This window comes from Camelus bactrianus, chromosome 1 (genome assembly GCF_048773025.1).
Source record: "Camelus bactrianus isolate YW-2024 breed Bactrian camel chromosome 1, ASM4877302v1, whole genome shotgun sequence".
Lineage (NCBI taxonomy): Eukaryota > Metazoa > Chordata > Mammalia > Artiodactyla > Camelidae > Camelus > Camelus bactrianus.
Window position 1 is genome coordinate 45,663,958 of NC_133539.1, and position 19,453 is coordinate 45,683,410.

Genomic DNA, 19,453 nt, shown 5'->3' on the forward strand with positions numbered 1-19,453 from the left:
ACTGCAAGAAAGGAAGGGAAAGATTCTTACTTTGTACTTATATTTGACTTAATGAATCAGTTTCATTTTTCTCCTGATCCCCAAGTTAGAGGTAAACACATCATATTATAGTTAAAACAGCCCCACTGGATAACTGCTGTAATTCTTATAAGATAGAGAAGAAATCTAGGGTTCAGAAGAGTTAAATTAATTTGTTCAAGGTCACACTGAAAATTAAATGGCTTATTAGAAATTCAAGTCCAGATCTGTCTCCATATCCTTTTTTCAGTATGTCACTTAGCTTTGATCACAGTGACAAAAAATATCAAAATAACTAATCTTTTATGGGAAGAAATTTGTACTCTTGCCAGGTTTTAGATAGTCCCAAAGTTTCTGAACTGTAAAACAAAAAGAAAATAAGTACGAAAACTAAACTTTTAAGCAATTCATGGGTAAAAGAATCTGCAAAATTGATCAGATAAAATATTTAGGATAATATGAGAGATTACCAGGGAGACACTATAAATAATATATCATAAAATAATATGATCATTATGTTAATTATTTGGAATTCCAATTAATTGGACAATTTTACAGAATAAAACAATTTCCAAAATGAATTCAAGAATTGATTTGACTGAAGATTGGAAAACATTTCCTATTAAGGGCCAGATAATAAATGTTTCAGCCTTGCAGGCTATAGTCTCTGTCCCATTACTCAGCTTTACTGCCGTAGTATGGAAACAGCCACAGACAATGTGTTAAAAAAAATGTGTGGCTTTTCCAATAAACTTCACTTGCAAAAATAGGCAGTGGGCTAGATTTGGTTTTCAGACCCTATTTTTTTGTGTGCAAAAAAAAAATTATATATATATAATTGAAGTATAGCCAGTTTACAATGTGTAAATTTCTGGGGTACAGCATAATGCTTCAGTCATATATGAACATACATTTTCTTCACCATAAGTTACTACAAGATATTGAATATAGTTCTCTGTGCTATACAGTGTGAACTTGCTGTTTATTTTATATATATTAGTATCTGCAAATCTCAAACTCCAATTTATCCCTTCTCACCCGCTTCCCCCTCTGGTAGCCACAAGATTGTTTTCTATGTCTGTGAGTCTCTCCAGACCCCAATTTGCCAATCTCTTGATTAGACAGTAACTGTTATAAACATTAAACTAGTACTCAAGAATATATCTACAAAATAAACTCTATTTCCAGATAATTTTATAAGCAAGTTTACCAAACTCTGAAAGAGTAGATACTGCTAGATGCAGCTGTTTCCAAGTAAATAATAAAGGGTAAGATACAAAACTCTTTTATGTTAGTAGAACCTTTACACCAAAACTAGATAAAATAATGTTAAGATTAAATAACTTCAGGTGAATTTCACACAGAAATGAATGATATAAATAATTAGTAAGCTAAATCCAGCCATGTATTTCAAAAAGAACATAACACAACCAAATTTAGCTTTATCCTAGGGTTGCTTAAATTAAATAGGAAAATCATATAAATATACCAAAAATGTAGCGAAAAAATCAGATAAAATACCACGCTTGATTGTGCTCAAAACTCTTAGCAAAGTAGGAATCAAATGTGAATTATTGAACCTGATAAAGAATACAGACCAAGACTCCTCAGCATTTCTATAATGGGTGATCAGAAGATAGAAGCGTTCCCATGGAAATAAGACACTAAACAAACATAGTCAGAACTACTCCTACCTTCTCCTTGAGGGGCTAACTGGCACAATGAGGCAAGGAGAAATAAAAGAGATGGTTAGAAAGAAAGAACCAAGGTTATTGTGATACTCCAAATATACACCTGCCTATAAGGAGAGTCTAAGAGAATTTATAGACGAACATTGAAAATAATTTTAAAAATTCAGCATTGCATGATATAAGGTCTATATACAAAAGTAATTAGCACTCTGTTGATATCAGAAACAACCAATTTGAAAATGTAGTAGTACTTAAAAAAATGTGGGGATTCTTGGAATAAATCTAAAAAGTTAGCACAATAAAAATTTTAGAGATTTTTGTAAAGCTTCATTGAAGAATAAAAATGGCATAAATAAGTGGAGCTTCCAAATTCATGGATGGAATAATGCAGTATTTTAAAATGTTGTCTTCCCCATACACATATAGGTCAAATTAATCTGAATATACAACTTTAATGGTATTAGATTTCATATGACACAGTCTATAGTTATTTTCACATTTTTAACTTCTTTTTTGAAATCCTCCAAAGCAGTCTCATGAATTTCACTAAGGTCCTTGCACCATATCATCAGCACTAGAGCATGAGTCTCCTAATACAGGTCAGATTTCTTAATGTTTGGTACATTCATAAAACATGAGGGCACGTATGTTACATGTACCAAAATAAGCTTTTATCATCTCTTTTCTAATTCTAAAACTATACATGTTTATTGGAAAAGACAAAAAGTACAAATAGAATTTGAAAATAAAGAAAATTACAAGCAAGAAGGGAAAAAAATCATCCATAATTTCACCATCACCATAAGCAGTATTGACATTCAATGCATACATTGCTAGTTATTTTTCTTGATGCATTTATTTTGTTGACTTCTGTATTTTTATATGCTCTTCTACTGTAACTTGGGTACTTTACAAATGTTAAAACATGGCTCTGTGTATTTCTGCCACCAAGCATGAAGATTATTGAATATGTTCAGCCTTCTGTTTATAAAGTGTGAGTTGATGATTCTATGGGGCAAAAAGTGAGGCTCACTCTGGGGATAATTTTACAGTAAACTCAGAATATACAAGCATCTTTCTATATTTTGTTTTAATTTTGTTCTTATTAGCAGCTCTCTGCTTGCAAGTGGCTTTATTAGAAAATACTTTGAAATAAATGTGCATTACATGTAAACACTGTTGATTGTAAATTCATTCTTTCATATTTTTGTAAGTTACACAAATCATTTCCTGTTGTCATCTTATTTAAGTAGAAAAGGCCAAATCCTATTTCTTTTTTCTTGGAGACAAGTGACTAAGCCTCCATTTCAGGATACACCCCTGAGAAATGGTTTGCAATAAATAACAGCTCAAGGAAACTAAAAAGCCCCAAGTAGAATTCAGAAAACAACTTTGTTATCTTGTGCTAAACAACAAAGTTTGTATGTTGTGAAAGCAACAGAACTATACATACCCTTCTGTTCATGGCCCTCAGTCCTTATTTTACTTAATCAATTTATTGAGCATTATGAAGTACCAAAATAATTTATGTTTATATATTTGACAAATTGTGATGGAGACCATTGGTGCTCACCAAGTATCTACATATTCTTATATTTTCTCTGTCCCAAGGCTTCTAGGTGTGGCCATGTGATGAATTCTTGCAACAAACATCAAAAGGAGGGATGTAGGGATAAGTCACTTCCACTAAAGCAGTTAAGAACAAATGTGTCTCTCCTTCCACCCCTTTCTGTCTCTCTTCATAATTAGAAACAAACAAACAAACAAAAAACCACATGGGTCTCAAAGTTTTGGGAGGAAGCAACCCAGTCCCTGATTCACAGCTTGAAGGAGAGTTATGCTGCATGAAGTAAGAAATAAACATGAGTAAAGAATAAATCTTATTTTTCACAACCTCCTGAATTAGAGGGGTTTATTTCTTATTGCATTATGGTCTAATTGTACATTTAGCCTTGTTTTATTGTTTTGCTGGAGTTCAGGTGTGCGTGCAGGAGTGCAGATGGTAGCTGAGTAGCTAAAGGAGTAGTCTGGGCTAGTTCTCAGTTGATTCGCGGCCTGTCAGCTCCACATTCTCCCCTCCCACCTGCTCCGCTGTAAAGACCTGGACTCTATGCCTTTCTCATTTACTGTGAGTGTGATGTTAAGCTTTGTAAATAGAGGGCACTGAAGGACATTAAAAGGGGCTTCTCTTCCTGATTCTGGAGTGCTGCCTTTTTGCTCCTGTATAATCCATCAGTGGGGTGTGTGTGTGTGTGTGTGTGTGTGTGTGTGCATGCATCCAGTGTCATGCTGCCCCAACTTCACACCCACAGTGTACAGTTCCCCAGCTGCCTTGCTGCCCAGGTTGGGGCACAGGGACCACTGCCTGTGTCAGGCTTGATGCTGGCAGCAGCAGACCAGTGTCTCCCCCTGAGCCCCTTCCCATCAGCCTCAGCAAACCTGGGCTGAAATAACTGTTTCTTCTAGTCCTCCTGACTCAGCTACTTTGCTCTTGAGACCACATGCCACTACCCGTGGTGGACTCCTAACAGCTGACCCTTTTTCCATGCCTGCCTATGGGCATCTGCCTGCCTGCACCCAGATGGCTGTTTCCTCCTTTGCTGGCAACTTTGGACCAGTTCTGGTCTGGACAACACAGCGATTTGTCTGCCAACTAGTAGATTATAATCACAGCTTTTCCAATGAGGTCTGAACGCCAGCTTTTGTGAGGAGGGCTCTTCTAAATTGTCCTTCCTTGTGTAAACTCATATTATGTGTAAACTACACATATTATGTCTATAACATGATTTACATTTAAATATTTATATTTATATTTTAATGGAGCAGAGTAGCCAATAAGTATTTGAGAAATAATGAAGCCAATAAAGAGACTGAAGAGCTGAGTCAATGAATGAATGAATGAGGTGACATGATTGGTAAAAAAAAAAAAAAATTAAATTAATTTGGGTGTACCTGAGAAGAGTTATTTAGCCTCGGTCACCAAGAAGGATTGTAATCAGCAAATTACAGCAGGAGATGGAAATTTATCACTTTCATTATGTGAGGTTTTTTTTCTAGAGTTTGTCTATGGAAAGTTAAAGCAACAAACTGTCCATCTTACTAAAATTAAGAGAGGAACTGCAGTTGAATAGGAAACGGAAATGCAACCAGCATATAAAGATTTTTCTCTGGACCTTTGCACTGCCTTAAATATATATATATATATCAGGTCTAGAGTCATGAGCACTATTCAAGATCAACCAGAGCACCTGCCGAACTCCGACAGAACATCGCCCTTTTCAAAAGACAAAGATGCCAAAAATCTGGTAGGAGAAAAGGAAAAACTAAAGGAGAAAAAGCAAAACAGTGCAGGACCAGTCCCGCAGGGAAGGAGCGGCAAAGGAGGACTGGCGCTCGTTCGCCGGATCCCCCACCTCCAACGGAGAGGCCAGCAGGACGGAAGGGGAGCCTCCGAGGCTCAGATCTGCCCTGAGCACCATTTGACCAACAGAACTGAGTTAAACGGGCACAAAGGGTCACCGTGACACCCAGCCCGAGACGTGAGCCAGCAGCTGGGGCCCGGGACAGGCCACCTGAGCTGGGCGGAGGACTGGGGCGGCTGCACTGAGGCAGCCCCGGGGACTGCAAGGGGCTGTGCACCGTGGCTGGGAGGGGATATGGAGCAGAACAACCTCGGTCCCCCATAAATTGCGAAAAAAGCAAAGCAACACGGCTGGTGTGCCCTGGGGGGAAGGGCGCCATAGCCTTTGCCTCCTCAGACCTGTGCCACCATTACTGGAGCTTCTCGAGAGAAGAGAGGCAGGGCTCAGCCACAGCCACCATCTCCTCCTGTGCGCAGGGCCCAGGCAGGGGCAGGGCCAAGACCTGAATCCGCCTGTGGGGGCTCCACAACCTCCTAGGTAGGACTGAGACTTGTTTACAGCCCGAGGCAGATAGGATCTTTCTGCCCTGGCACCTCAGAGAACTTGCACTGCCAAGACAAACGAGCTGAGATTCGGCTCGGAGCTGGGGCGGGGCCATACAGTGGTCTTCCCCGAGCCCGCCTTCAGAGCCCTGACCAGAGGCGAAGCGGGCAGCTGCACAGAGCAGCGGAGCAACCAGCCTCGGGAGAGGGCAGGAATGCAGAACCTGACCACGGTGCTGGAAGGGGGCGCGATCCGCCCACCTGCCTCCCCCTGGAGTGCAGCAGCTGACTGCGGCATCGGGAGGGGGAGTGACCCGCCCACCCACCAGGTAAGAGCTCAGCTCCTGACCCAGTGTTAGGAGGGGGCGCGATCTGCTAGCTGACAGCCACTAGGAGCAGCACAGACTAGGGTGCCAACAGAGGGCCTCTGGAAACAGCAAGCTGAGTTCGCGAAACAGGGCGAAGACACAAAGACCTCTTGACAAAATCATTAAGAGCACACCAGCTCCAGAAGAACTAGATAACTGATACTCCTTAAGCCACAGTTCCAGAGAGATATGAGCAATGTGAAGAAGCAGAGGAACCACTCCCAATTAAAAGATCAAGAGAAATCCCCTGAAAGCATGAGCAAGGAAACAGACATGGATGGCCTACTAGATCAAGATTTCAAAAAAGGAGTGATCAAAGTACTGAAGAAACTAAAAGAAAGAGTTTAGCGATATAAAATATGTCAAAAATGAAATAGAAGCTATAAAGAAGAACCAAGTAGAACTAGTAAACTCATTTGCTGAGATGAGAGCTGACCTAAAGGCTGTACAAAGCAGGCTAGATAATGCAGAGGAACGAATAAGTGACCTAGAAGACAGGACAACAGAAAGCACCCGATCAGAACAACTGAGAGAAAAACAAATAAAAAACAATGAAAACAATATAAGGGACCTATGGGATAATATAAAGTGTGCCAATCTACGCATAATAGTAGTTCCAGAAGGGGAAGAAAGAACAAAGGGGATTGAAAAGGTATTTGAAGAAATCATGACTGAAAACTTCCCAAACCTAAAGAAGGAATCAGATCTCCAAGTACAGGAGGCTCAGAGGGTCCCAAACAGACCCACACCAAGACATATCATAATCAAGATGACCAGAGTCAAGGATAAAGAAATGATCCTCAAGGCAGCAAGAGAAAAACAGATTGAGTTACAAGGGAAGCCCCATAAGGCTCTCAGCTGATTTCTCTACACAAACAAAGGCCAGAAGGGAGTGGCAAGATATATGCAAAGTCCTGAATGAAAAAAAGATGCAGCCTAGGATACTCTATCCAGCAAGGCTATCCTGTAGAATAGAAGGAGAGATAAAGAACTTCACAGACAAGCAAAAACTAAAAGAGTTTAGCAACACTAAACCCATGCTAAAAGAAATATTCACAGGTCGACTCTAAATAGAAAAGAAGCAGGATGCTAAAAAATAAGAAACTCATAACTGGAAAGGAGATAACTGCCATGAATTACAAGTAGAATAAACACAAAATTGTAAAAGAAGACGTCTAAATCATTAAGAGTGGGAGAGGGAAGCAAAGAGAGCCATTGTGGAAAACAGTATGGAGATTCCTCAAAAGACTAAGAATAGACTTACCATAGGACCCAGGAATCCCGCTCTTGAGCATATATCCAGAAGGAACCCTACTTCAAAATACACCTGCACCCCAATGTTCATGGCAGCATTATTTACAATAGCCAAGACATGGAAACAGCCTAAATGTCCATCAACAGATGACTGGATAAAGAAGAAGTGGTTTATTTATACGATGGAATACTATTCAGCCACAAAAACCGACAACATAACGCCATCTGCAGCAACATGAATGTTCCTGGAGAATGTCATTCAAAGTGAAGTAAGCCAGAAAGAGAAAGAAAAATACCACATGAGATCGCTTATATGAGGAATCTAAAAACAAACAAACAAAACATAAATACAAAACAGAAACAGACTCATAGACATAGAATACAAACTTGTGATTGCCAAGGGGGCAGGGCGTGGGAAGGGACAGACTGGGATTTTAAAATACAGAATAGATAAACAAGATTATAGTGTATAGCACAGGGAAAAATAAAGAAGATCTTGTGGTAGCTCACAGCGAAAAAAATGCGACAATGAATATATGTGTGTTAACGTATAACTGAAAAATTGTGCTCTACACTGGAATTTGACACAACATTGTAAAATAACTATTACTCAATTAAAAAATGTTAAAAAAAATACACAGGGGAAGTATAGATTAGATGCAGTCATTTTTAATTTCCAGTTTTTCATTCTCATATTCTTCAAATATCAAGTCATTATTTTTCTTACCATTGATTTTTCTTCAGTGCTCCACATGAATCATTTTTATTTTCTTGATGTTAATATTCAATGTTTGGGTATTTCAGCAAAATTAGACATATTCACAATGATTACAAAAATAACCTCAAATCTTCCCTGTCCCTATATCCGTATTATTTGCAATGTGACTTTACAACATTTCCCATTAACAGGTAGAGTTCATTCTCTGCCATTGAGTCTAGGTTGGAATTTTAATGTGCTTTGGGCAGTGGCATGTCATTATGCCAGTTCTGAATCAAAACCTCTTGAGGCCATGTTCACTTTCACTCTTTTTCAACTACTATTTCAACAGGCTTGCCTGTTCTGTGATGGGAGACAAAGTGCAGCAAAGATGAGCCATGCCAGCAGACGCCATCCCAGACCAGCCTGTCTCCAGCCAACCTGATTGCTGACTGCAGTCACAAGAGTGAGCCCAGCTGAGATCAGAAGAACCAGAAGGCTGAACATAGCTCAAACTGCTGGCACAAAGAATGTAAGCTAAATGAATAGCTTTTCTTCTAAGCTACTAAGTTTTGGGGGTGGTTTGCTATTCAGCAAAAGTTAACTGATATATTTATCCTATACTTTCACCTTTGTAACTGTTGGAATTCAGATACTCCCTCACAATGCTATTCAGTCACATTAGAACTCACATTCTGATTTGGTTGACAAAAAGATTAGGAAACCAAAAATACGTTAATATTTTGGAACAAGTGTAGGCAACTACACATAAATTCCCAGATGCTGTCATAAACATCTATACTGTGGCTTGCTTTTTCATAGAGACACATATAACAAGTACCTTCAGAGGATGTTTTGTTTTAACAGTAAAAATAAAATACAGCCCCTGTTAAAGGCTGTGCTAAACGCTTTATAGCTGTGTCTCAATTTTATCTTATAGCAACCCATATGGTAAAATGAATAGCATCATTTTTTTTTCCCGCAAATAAGCGAATTGAGTCTTGGAGAATTTAAATAATTTTCCCAAAGTATACCCAAAAAGTAGAAAAGAGATCAAATGAATAATCTCTGATTCTACAGCCTGAGTGATTAACCATAAAGTATGTTGCCTACAGTGTTCCAGAAATGTAAAGAAGGGGTGGCCTTTTATATGATATCAAAGCACTTCTCACTCATCCAAATTTAACAGGAGAAATTAAGTGTGAAAAGACAGGTAAAGTTAATGTTTCTAAATTTCAACCTAAAGAAATCTACTAGTTCTCAATCAACTCACTAAGCTAACAAGTTTATATCACTGTAAACTACATAAATTCAAGCAAAGGCAAAATGCTGGTGAACATAAAAATCAATATTTCTCATTACGCAAGTACCTTGCTCTTTCAAAGCTAATGGGCTTACAGGGAATCATATGAAAGTATAAGGTACAAATTCATGTCATATAAGAGTAAAAACTAGTAGAAGAGAAACTAAATGCAAGTTAGTTTTCCAAATGATTAAACTGTCATTTATATTGTTGCATAATCCTGTATCTACAGTTTCATCACCCAAAGTGCTCTGAAAACTGAAAAAAAAAAATTGGTAAGTTGGACACATATTCATTGGGCAAGAAAATCTGGTCTGAACTGATGTAAAGGTATTTATAGTCTCTGTTTATACTACTTAGTATATTCATATATTTTAATGAAGACATTTTTTGACTACATAGCTTTGCCTCAAGCCCTGTTGGAAGTGCTATATGATATAGAATTATGTTGTATGCAAACGTTCTAAAGTTCAAAAAAGGCTTAACTCTGAAATAATCTGAATATAAGAATTTTAGATAAGAGATTGTAAACCCAGAATATGATTTGAGCCTCAAGTTCAGCCAATACATCTTCATTCCTAATGTTTACAATGATATAATCAGTCAATTCCATTTTAGTCTGAATGAGTAATCAAATACTTTCTTGGGAGCATATTTTGATAAGAAAAGAAAAAAGAAGAAGAATCTGGACTCCTTTTTTTTTTTTTTTTATTTCCACCATAGTTGGTTTTTTAAATATATCAAAACAGGAAAAAAATACGGTTCAGAATAGAATTTCAATGCTATAAATCCCGATAAAAGGAAAACTGTTCACATACAGTAACTGGGAGGTGATTAGATGTGAAAAGGAGAGCAGGGACAGAAATATCATTTTTCATGGTGGGGACTCAGGAGATAATGTCTGAGGTTGATGGGGGAGGACATTGAAAATTCTGTATATTATTAAAAGTTTAAAAGCAAAAAGTAGAAGTAATTGATAATATACTTATCAGCTTTGGCAGTTATGGATGAGGGAAAATTAAGAGTGATGCAAATGAATTAAACCATCTTTCAAGGTGGGAAGAAAACAGATATGACTAAAGCTGATAAATGATGAAATATATATCATTTAGGATTAAATCGCTTACTATGAGAAGAAAGAAGAGAAGAAACAGTTCCAAGTGGTTGCTTCTGGGGAAAAGAATGAGGACAGAATGGGTAGGTCAGAGAATGATTTTCATGACTTTGGTAACCATTTTAAAAATAAAAAGTAAATAAAGCAAAACTATGGTAGAGCTAGCTGACTAAAATAAAACAATCACTGGCTAGAAAATAAGTGAGTGATGGTCACTTAAATAGCGTGGTCTAAGAGTGACCTGGCTTATGAGAGGGGGCAGCCAAGAGAAAATCTGGAGTAATTGTGCTCCAGGCAGAGAGGGCTCCCTATCCAGAGGTGCTCAGGAGAGGCGAGCTTGGCATATTGGAGGAAGAGACAGGAGGCCTTAGTGAGCCAAGGGAAGCACTGGACTAGAGACCAGGGAGGTGTGCAGGGGCTAGATGGGCAGACCTTATAGCTCATGGCATGAAATTGGGGTCATATTCTAATTAACATGGGAAGGTATCAAAGGATTTTAAGTAGTGGAGAGATTGCTCTACTTACTATTTTTCTCTTTTAAAAATTTTATTTTACTGAAGTATAGTCAGTTACAATGTGTCAGTCTCTGGGGTACAACACACTTTCCCAGTCATGCATATATATACATATATTCATTTTCGTATTACTTTCATTAAAGGTTGTTACAATACAAGATATTGAATATGGTTCCCTGTGCTATACAGAAGAAATCTGGTATATATATATCTATATATATAGATATATATATCTATATATATATATCTATATCGGTTAACCTTTGCAAATATCTTTTGATTTAAAGAAACAATACTGGCTGCTCTGCTAGATGTATACTGCAGGGGGTAAGCATGGAGGCAAGGGGACTGGTTAGGGTATCCCTGCCAGGAGTCAGGAAGAGAAAAATGACAATTTGATGACCTGTGTTTAAGGGTTAAGATATCTTTTTGGAAGTAAGTCAAACAAGATTTACTCATAGATTGGATGTAGAGGGTGAAGAAAAGAAAAGAAAACAGTGGAGACTTCAAGCAATGGGGTGAACGGTAGTGAGTTTAACTGTCCTGATGAGGGGTCAGAGATGTTTTTGGAGTAGAAACCCAGAGTCTCTTTTGGGCATATTCAGTCTACTACACCGGACATTTGATACATGAATCTGGAGTTAGGGGTAGGGTTAAACTGCTGACATAAACTTGGTAATCATCAGCACACAGGTGATACTTAAAGCCTTCATCTTAGGAAAGAGGGTAGATAATAGAAAGTGTTTATTACATGCTTATTTTATGTCTTAAGTCTCACCTAAATGCTTTTTGCATGCTATGTTGGGAGGTCCTGAAGGCCACTCCCAGGTTCTGTGGTTTGCTAGGAGGACTCACAGGGCTCAGCATGTGGTCATAATCACAGCCATGATTTGTCACATCAGAAGGATATAAAGCAAAATCAGCAAAGGGAAAAGGCACATGGGGTGAAGTCCAAGGGAAACCAGGCAGAGTCCTCTCGGTGGCGTCCTAGAGAACATGCTTGACACCCTCAGCCATGAGTGTGGTAACACCTGTGAAATACTGCCAGCCAGGGAAGGTTACTAGAAACCCAGTGCCCAGGATTTTTATTAGGGGCTAATCTGATTAGGGGCAGATTAGCTGCTGCCTGGTAGTCACTGAAATTCCAGACTCTCAGAAGGAAAGTAGGTGTTCAGCACAAACCATATTTTTTGAACAGTTGAGGTGCAGTGAGCCACCTCTATCATTTAGGTGGGTAGGAACCCTCCCACATTCCAGTCTCCAAATGCCAGTCCAAGGCCAACCTTGTCAGAAGGCTTTCTAAAGAGGAGCAGCCAGGCCTGCTCTGGTGACTCTTCTGCACACATTTAAATTGTTTCAGACTCCAACTACTCCCTGAGATAGGTGCTATTAAGATCTTTATTTTACAGATGAGGAAACAGGAGGGGAAAGCATTGTCGGCTAATAAGGGAAGAGGTTGGAAACTGAAACTCATTTTGGCGCTGATGGGCGAGCTCTTGGATATTTTGCAAAGGAGCCTCTTGCAATAGAGAACAGAAAATGCCAGGGGAGAACAGTTGAGGGGCTGAGCCTAAAGCAGGCCAACAGTTATGGGTCCAACAGACGACTGGGCAAGACCAACCAGTGAAATGGGCCAAAAGCCAGGAGGCCACACAATCTGTCTCAGGACTGAAAGAAGGGTTCAGAAAATGGGTTCTTTGCCATCACTACATTGGAGGAGTGCAATGATTGTTGCTGTCAAGTTAATCACATGACCTAACTTTAATTTCCAGCTTTGTCTCCTACTCCACTGTCAAACACCCTAACCCACAAGCCACGTGCTTTACCACAGACATCACCACTGTTATTAAAGCTGATATTCCTTTACATACTTTCCCTTATTATCTGAAATGCTATTCCTCTGTTTTCTAAAAAGAAATGTCTAGTCATCCTTCAAGAGCTATACTTAATTGTCCTTTCTTTTAGAATATTGCTGCATCTCCCCGAGAGTCATTTACTTTCTCCTTGGAGCGTTTGCCTTCATATTTCTATTACAATCCCCTTTTTATTAGATTCCTTTTATTTGCTTACTTTTTAGCATCCTCCTCTAGCCTGCCAGCTTCTGAAGGGCAGGACCTGTACCTTATTCATATCTATATTCATAGCATTTAGTGCAGCATCTAGAACACAGCAAATGCTCAAGAAATGCTAGAGAGAAGAAGGAAGGAAGGAAGAGAGGGAGGGGCAGACTGAGGGAGTGCTACTGAGAGGCAGAAAAGCTAAACATAAAAAGCGTTTGAGGAGAACGTATATAAATATCTTATGAAACTCAAGGCACCTGAGGCTTTCTCAGATTGGAAATATTTAAATTCTAGTAATGTGTATATCGAATTTGCATTTGCCTAACTGGTTTTATGCGAACACTAAATATATAAATCTTACTTTCCCTGTACACATAAGTACCTGAGACCTACAGACTGAACTATCCTCGCACTGTTTTTTTTTTCTTCCACTAAAATCTTTCTTGCACTAGCTAAAATGCAAAATCTCATGAGAAGAGAGCAAGAGGAACATTTCAAGAGAATGATACTTTATTCCCTGGTTTAAATAAATTTAACAGGTCTTTTCCAAGGGTTACTTTTTTTTTTTTAAGCAGTAAAACTATAAGAATAATGGGACTTTAAGAGTAGATAGCCAAAAAGAAAAAAAAAAAGTTATCTCAAAGTAGGAGGCTAAGAGATCAGGAAAATCAAATTGTGTACTTCACACAATAACTCATCTTCTGAAATACAACCAGAAAAACCCCATATATGGAGACACAAAGGTGACAGGGATCCTGTTTCCAAAGGGACTTACAGATTGGCAGAGGAAATGCCAGTTATATATGATCGTTAACCACACTGGACAGGGGTTGTTGGACACAGGCTCACTCTAGGCGTGGAAGAGCCATCAGGGCTGGCTGCACTCCAGAATGGGGAAGCACTCTTCTAGTCTACTCCTGCAGTGTGCTATGTGTTCAAGATATTCCTCAGACTGGGGTGAATGAGACGGCATGGAAAGCTGGCAGGGCCACCTGACCACAGCTGCATAGTCCTCCCATGCTCACAGATGTTTCCTGCCTTCCCCATGAAGCACAGCCTCTTTTGAGGCCTCTGGGTTTTCTTGTAAATGCATCTGTGGTAGCCAGATCCTGTTTCAAAGTCTGTTTCAGGCCCAGCATCATTAAAACAAGAGTCATGAAGAATTTATTAGAGGAAGCACTGAACACACTGAACTGGTTCTGTCTTTATTTCCCCTATTTTAGCCACTCCATTTTTATTATGGATAAACAGATTTTCACTAAACTGACTTTTTATTAATTTTTTTTTTAAAAAAGAAGAAAGACAGCGAAGGAAACTTTGCATCCTACAGAATTCTTTCTTAAATGAACAGAGATTTAACAGATGTAAAAAATCCATTCACAGAAGTTAATAGCATTTTATATGGAGTACTGGGGAGTGGTGTGTGTGTGTGTGTGTGTGTGTGTTTGCGTGCATGTGCAAAGAGGGGGTGGGACTTAACTGTTTCTGCTCTCTGAGCAACTGAATGATGATTCTATCAGTGTAGGTGTTCATATTTCATAGCATCTTTAAATAAATATAAAATTTTTGTTGGAAGTGACTGGAACCTCACCCTGTAGAGAGATCCACACTCAAGTTATAGTCTGCGAAGTCCATCCCTGCTGCAAAGCTTCTGCCGTTGCTCTTGCTTCCTGCTGAACCATTTTGCTGCACATCTCAGAGCTCGCCTGGCTCTCTCACTATGGAGGTCTGAGCTCAGGAGACTTTCCCCAACCCCGTGGGCCATGCATTCCCTCGACCCTGTCACTCTGATTTCTTCTATCATCTGTAGAGTGTCTATCACCATCCAAAACAATACGATGGACTGATTGATTGATTTCCTTGTTTACTAGTGAGTGTAAGCTCTCTGAGAGTTGCAGCTTTCTCTTTCATTCTATCCCCAGAGCATTAGAACAGTTTCTGGCATTCTGGAAGCACTAACAAGGTATTTGATGAGAAAGCTGGAGTGAAATCTACAGCCTGTACAATGAGTTCTGATACTGTCTCCTGTAACTCCTCAGTAAGAAACTTCGTGAGCCTTAACCAGTTTGCTAAGGAAGCAGTCCCTGTTTGTTGCACAGGAATCATCTTCTGTGTATAGCACTTCCTGTTGTCCCTATATATTCTAGTGGGTTCTAAATGCCCTTTTCTTGCCCCAGGGCCTTAGCAATTCTAAAGCGAAGCTCTTTTTTTTTTTTTATCATGTTTATTAAGTTCTTTTTAAATCTGAAAATGGTGGAGTTACATGACAGCTCGTTTCCTCTCACTGAAGGAACTCGTCTGCTTTATCCGCATGCTTGCTCGTTGAGACTAGTTTTAAAATTCTCTCTTAGGAAAAGTCCCTTCTCATTTTAAGTCAAACTGAAATTTCACATTTGCAGAGCTATCCTTCTCCTTTGGAGCAACAGGTTCGGATATGACTGGTGAATCATTTTGTCCGAGCTCATATTGACTGCACATGCGTGTGACAACAAAAGCAAAAACAGAACACCTGAATCAGAAGTTGCACGCTCTCAGCTCTTGCGCTCACTCTCCTCCCAGAGTAGTGTTTGGTCATCTAGTGCCGACCAGTAAAGTATTTTAAATTTCAGGTATTAGCCAGCCTTTGAAAATGGAAAGCTTGCACATAAAATTCAACATTTCAAGCTTCTCTTGAAAATCTAAGATTCTAGGAAAAAATAATCATACGGACAATAATCTGCTTGGATTAGTAGCAAATTCCTTCTTTAGGTGGGTCATGAAGCCGCCAGCTGCCCCAATTCTCAACCCTGCCTGTTGCTATTCCCAAACTGAATCAGTTCCTTTTCCCATCACATGCCTGTATTCTTTCATTTATTTCGACTACTTGAGCATTGAAGGATCTAAATGGCTGTCCATGTCCTAAAAATTTGGTGAAGCTAATATACTGTTATATTTTACTTCGAAAGGGCAAGCACAACTCAACACTAAATGTTAGTAACATATTCATTGTATTTTTCATAAACACCCAACTTAGGAAAAAAAAATGTGGGACAGACTGACCTCTGTAGAAGAGTATCTCTGAAGAAGAAAATATTCCCATACTAGGCACAGGAATAGTTTGGCTGGAATTACAAAACCAGGGTTATCTTAAATAAAAGAATATCTTCACCCATAGTAATTAAAGGAGAATGTTTTCTCTCAATAGATTCAAAACTTGGTCTGTTGAAAGAGACAGAACTAGGTTTGAATTCTCACTTTCCCTTTACCCTCTGTGAATTCTTGGCAAGTCTGTGAATATCAGATCTTTTATCTGTGGGACCCTGAAATCGTATGTACCACCATTAGGGGCACTGAGGAAGAAGCACATTAAGTGCTTAGTCTTCTATCCAACCAAAATAGACTGTGCTACGTATTCTAATCTTCACCATGTCATCATTTCCTAAGCCCCATGCTCTTTAGAAGAGCATGGCAAGATAAAGGTGGAATGAATGCAAGAAAGCCAAGGTTATGTCTTCAACCATTTTCGTCTCAAAGATTAGGGATAATGTAACTACTAAAATATAAATACTTATAGACATTTATACAAAATATGTACCAAATACACACCAAGTTGAATAATTGCCTTTGCTTCTCAGATTTCTAGATAAGGCATAAAATTAAAAACATAAAATGAAAAAAAAAGATCAAACAACATTTTTTTTCCCCGAGGAGGAACATTAATACAGAGCAAAACAAAAAAGTTGCCATTTATTATCACCAACATTTTACATAAGCTGACACCTGGATTTTGGACTTCTAGACTCCAAAATTATAATAGAATAAACTTCCGTCGGTTTACATCACTCAGTTTGTGGCATTTTGTTATAGCACCCTAGGACTGAATACCACACAAACCCAGATATTTTTATTCAAGGATGTTAATGCATTTTATGAGTTGTAATCAAGAGAACTGTAAATCTATTTTTTAATAAATTTTTCTAATTACAGATTTTCCGATTTTTTTGGTGTTATACAATACACAAACACCTAAAGAAGAAAATAAAACTGCTTTCAATCCTACAGATAACCAGTAATATTTGTGGCATTTGCTCTTGATATTTTATGGATTTTGTGCATATTTGTATGTATGTGTATAATTGTGCCTGTGTATTTATTATGTGTGTATAAGAGAAAGACATTTTGTAAATAATATACTTCTCCTTCCCTCTTTTGTTTCTTTCTTTCGTACATATTTGGAGAGCACTCTGAATGCCCAGGCATTCTCCTGGGTACTAGGGATACAGTGGTGAATATATCAGGAAAATTCCTCCTTTTATATGTTTTACAATTTGGCTTACAATATGAAATACTTTGCCTGGCAATTTCAAAACAATGATTTAAAATGGAGCAGCACAGGATGTGATGGGAGTACACCTACTGTACCAAGGATGCATAGGAGAGTTTGAGGAAGGTTTCCTGCAGGAGGTCAGGTCTCAGCTGAGATCAGATGGATGAAAAGCAGTAGTTAGCCAGGAGAAGAAGAGTAGGGGTATTTTAAGCAAAGGGAGAAACCGATGCAAAGATCTGGGCAACAGCGAATAAAATGTATTTGAAGAACATAAAGAAGTTCAGTATTTTGAGAGTATTAGTAGAAGGGGAGCATTGATAAGAGATGAAGTGTGCCAGGGCCAGACCATGATGGGCCTTCTAAAGGATCTTTAAAAGTTGGGCTATCTTAATATAGAGAAGAACAGTGAGGAGTTTATGTATACGAAGTGAAATGATCAGACTTGCATTTCAGGAAGATCTGATTGGAGACAATCTAGAAAATTTATTGAGAAGGGTCAAGGCTAGTGACATGGTCTGTGGAAAAGGTGATGGCAGCCCAGATAGAGCTTAACATTAAGGACTGGATCATTATCAAAAGGTAAAAAGAGGAAGTGGTAATTATTGGCATGACAAACTTTTCAATCAGCAAAAAGAAAGTGAGGAAGAGGGAGTGAATAGGCTTGGCCTAGTGGGCAGATGGTGGTGCTGGTCAGGAGACAGCACAAGAGATGCTGGCGGAAAAAACAGTTTGGGGTGAAGGACATGAAGTAGAGAGTGAATATTCAATGTTTTGAATTTAAGATGATTCTGAGACATCCATGTAGACAGACACTTCGGAAATATGGCTGATGCTTAGCAAAGACTTTTGAGCCAGAGACTTGCATTTTAGAGTTGTCAGTGCAGTTTTAAGGATGGTGAAGCTTTGGGAATAGATGAGACTGTCCGTGGAGAATGTGCAAACTGAAAAGAAAGTGATAGACGGAGTTCTAGGAACACCAGCATTTAAAGGGCAGGTAGAGTAAGGGTAACTAACTTACACCAGAGACGGCAAAGGAGAAGCCAGAGCAGAGAAGAAACCAGGGTGCAACGCCATGGACATCAAGAGGAGACAGAATTTCATGGGAAAATCATTACTCAGTTGTAATGATTAAAATGATTTAATTCTGGCATAAGAATTGGTAGATCAATGCAAATTACACTGAATCTAGACGAAAATATGTAAGTATACATGAGATTGTATTTTATGATAAAAGCAACATTTTAAATTGGCAGCAAAGAAGATGGATTATTTCATAAATGGTATTGGGTCTTAGTTGTATGGGAACATGTATGCAGGAAATAGACTTTTCTTCTTTCTTTATACCAGTAAAATTTCCCACTATACCAGAAGTGTAAATAATTACAAATTAAAACTTGTAAAAATACTTTAAATTGATATAAATGATACAGTGATACAGCATTAGGATGGGGAAAGCCATACTAAGAATGACATGAAGGCCAGAAACTATAAAGGAAAAGATGGATACATAAAGGTATACACAAACTTAGAAGTTTTCTACAGGAAAAAGAGTCATACAGTGTAGATAAAATATGGGGGGCAACTTAAAATATGGTGTCTGAAAAAGAACTACTATGCCTCCTGTACAAAAGGCTCTAAAAAAGGATGTGGTGTATATGTGTATATGTATACACACACACACACACACACACACACACACACACACACACACACACACAATGGAATACTACTTAGCCATAAAAAAGAATGAAATAATGCCATTTGCAGCAACATGGATGGACCTAGAGATTTATAATATTAAGTGAAGTAAGAGAGAGAAAGACAAATATCATGTATCACTTATATGTGGAATCTAAAAAAAATGATACAAATTTTATTTTCAAACCTGGGGGTGTAAATGGATACAAATGTTCTCCTTTCTTATCAAGGGGCATGTAGCAAACTGGGTTTGGAGCCAAGCTGCCTAAGTTTGAATGCCAGCTTCATCACTGTCTACCTGTGTGACATCTAATGACTTAACATCTTAGTGAGTCACTTTCTTCACTCATAAAAGGGGGTAATAATAATAATACCCACTTCATAGGGCTGTGAGAGGAAGCATGCATTAACATATGTTAAGCACTTAGTGCCTGGCACAAAGTAAGAACTCATTGCAGTAGAGCTTGCCATCATTATTATTTTTATATTCTTTCCTTCTCAGCTTGAATTCTCTTGCCATCATTT

The 19,453-nt window shown here is 38.5% G+C and overlaps 1 long non-coding RNA gene across 1 annotated transcript in view; it reads right to left on the minus strand.

Moving 5' to 3' along the window:
* LOC105080143 (uncharacterized) overlaps nucleotides 1–19,453 on the minus strand; it is a 565,054-nt gene that overhangs the window by 322,275 nt on the left and 223,326 nt on the right. The window lies entirely within an intron of this gene.